At 33.3% G+C, this 2,284-nt stretch overlaps 1 long non-coding RNA gene across 1 annotated transcript in view; it reads left to right on the top strand.

Moving 5' to 3' along the window:
* Positions 1–422: 422 nt before the first annotated feature.
* LOC114579481 overlaps positions 423–2,284 on the top strand; it is a 4,206-nt gene continuing 2,344 nt past the window's right edge. The window contains exon 1 of the long non-coding RNA XR_003700485.1: positions 423–638. This is a non-coding gene — a long non-coding RNA (uncharacterized LOC114579481). The remainder of the gene's footprint in view (positions 639–2,284) is intronic.

A 2,284-nucleotide genomic window follows, 5' to 3' on the forward strand; every position in this document is an offset into this window, starting at 1 on the left:
TATTTTGGCCTCGGTATTGCTGCGTATACATTCGGACCGTTTGGTTTTTAACCGGATGTAATAATTTCTCCTCCAAATGAACCCTTTTGATACCTCGTTAGAAATAATTGTTGGCCTGCCTCAGTGGTTGTTTACGTAGACTAAATAAGCCTAATGGTATGTTAGATGGACATGAACCTGGATGGAGGGCTGTTCCTCCCCATGATCCGTTGTCCAGGCTGCAGCAAACCATGCTGTTAAGGCCATCAATATATGTTCAGTCTTTTCTTGTTACATTTGAGCTGCTTGAGATTCTAATGCAAAAGCTGAGGTCGAATAGTCTATTGAAGTCTTTTGATTTTGTTTCACTTCCTACGTTTTTTTTGCTCTTTGAACATTACCTGAAATACTGCTGATAATTACTCTTTCATTATTTTTTGGCTGACAGGTGATTGAAGACTTTGCTAAGTTCGATTTACTGCTTAAACTAAGGAGGAGAGGAGGGAAGGTGGAGAAATACAAGGTGGAAGTTCACAAAAATGTGGGAGGGATTTTTAGTCTGAATCAATTCCTGGAGGGGTATTAGCTCCTTTGTCTTTGTTGTTGTTACTAGCAGACTTTTACTAATGAGCTGTTTAATAACTAATCACAACTTAATGGTGGTGTTTTCTTTTTCTTATTTGGAGTTTAAATACTTGTTTCATGCATGGTTATGATTACTGTGAAAGTACTACAGGGTGTATTTGAAGCAATGATTTGGTTTCCTTCCTATGACAGATCATGAATTTGAATTACAAAATAGTCTATCTCATGATGGTATAACAGCATATATAATTAGGAAATACCTTCTAAAACTCTCATTTTTGGAGAGTTTTAGCATTTGCTATTCTTGTTTCCTAATAGTTTCTTTGGATGTTTATATATTTGCTTCTGAATGAACAGGTTAAGTGTGCCTCCTATCAGACTAAAGTGTCATCAATAAACGTCCATGTATTATTAAAATCTGTTGCAAATTTAGATTTAATATGCCTATTTGTTACCTAAGTGTTGTGGAGATGAGGATGCTCGTGGTGGGTTAGTGGCTTTAGTTTAGAGATAGGATATGAAATGAGCATTATACGTGAAAAGGTTGGAGTAGCTCCAGTGAAAGATAAGATTAGAGAGAGTCGCCGTTAGATGGTTTGGTCACATAAATCGGCGGCCCTTCCGATGATCCGATTAGGAAAGTAGACGTATTAGATTTTATTTATATTAAAATAGATAGAGGTAGACCTAAAAAAATTTGGTTAGAAAATATTAGAAATAATCTTTCTTTATTATATTAAATGAGAATTTGATTTTTTAACATGACAAAATGGAAAAAAAAAAAGATTCATGTAGTTAACCTCACGTATGGACAAAGATTTGATTGTTGTTATCATCCTATCATCAAAAGGGACACTTGTTAGCAGTTGAATTTAGACTAAATTAATGATAAATTTAGCCAAACAGTTTGATAGAATATATGAATAATCCAGTGGTTAAATTAAAACTTAAATCCTGGATTTAATAAATCCTAACAAGACACAGATTTAAGAAATTTCATAGAATTAAGGATTTATAGATCATCTTGCATGCAAACATTCTCGGATTTGACACCAATCAAAATATTTTCAGAATTCAACAATACAAAAATTATAAGACTATTTGAATTTACTATCAAATATCCTCTAAAAATGCTCCATTAGAAGCTAAATCCAAGTATGTAAATCCTCAAATCTAGGGCCGTTTGACCTTCCAACTCGGATGATTTAGGTTTTGAGATTTACGTATATGATGTGTTTGCAAATGAGATTTAATAAAACACAATAGAGAAATATTCCACGTAGTGGAATAAAGGCTTCTTGTTGTTGTTGAACTGTATGCAAATGTGTTTTAATTGATACAAAAGTCTAAAAAAAAAAAAAAAAGTTCCATAACCATTGAAGAAAGAACCGAGCAGATGAAAGACAAAAAGCTCATAAAAAGAAAGAACTATAACCTATCATGTTGTTCTAATTACATATTTCTAACGCTGTGGAAAAGCCTAAGTATAATAAAAAGAGCATCGGCTAATCAAAACTTGCTAAAACTTCTTTATGTACAATATAATAATCTTAATGAACTGATCAACAAGGGTATTCTGTGACATGAAATAAACAGCTACCAAAAGCAAGACAGCTTAAGGAAAAGTCTAATGTGTCGTCTTCGTTGTCGTAGTCTTCTTCTTCATCGATTCTTTTATCTATCAAGGCCAGTTGAAGGGGATCAATGGTAACTTTGTTTG

The sequence above is a fragment of the Dendrobium catenatum genome, unplaced genomic scaffold, assembly GCF_001605985.2.
Source record: "Dendrobium catenatum unplaced genomic scaffold, ASM160598v2 fragScaff_scaffold_414, whole genome shotgun sequence".
NCBI classification, from domain to species: domain Eukaryota; kingdom Viridiplantae; phylum Streptophyta; class Magnoliopsida; order Asparagales; family Orchidaceae; genus Dendrobium; species Dendrobium catenatum.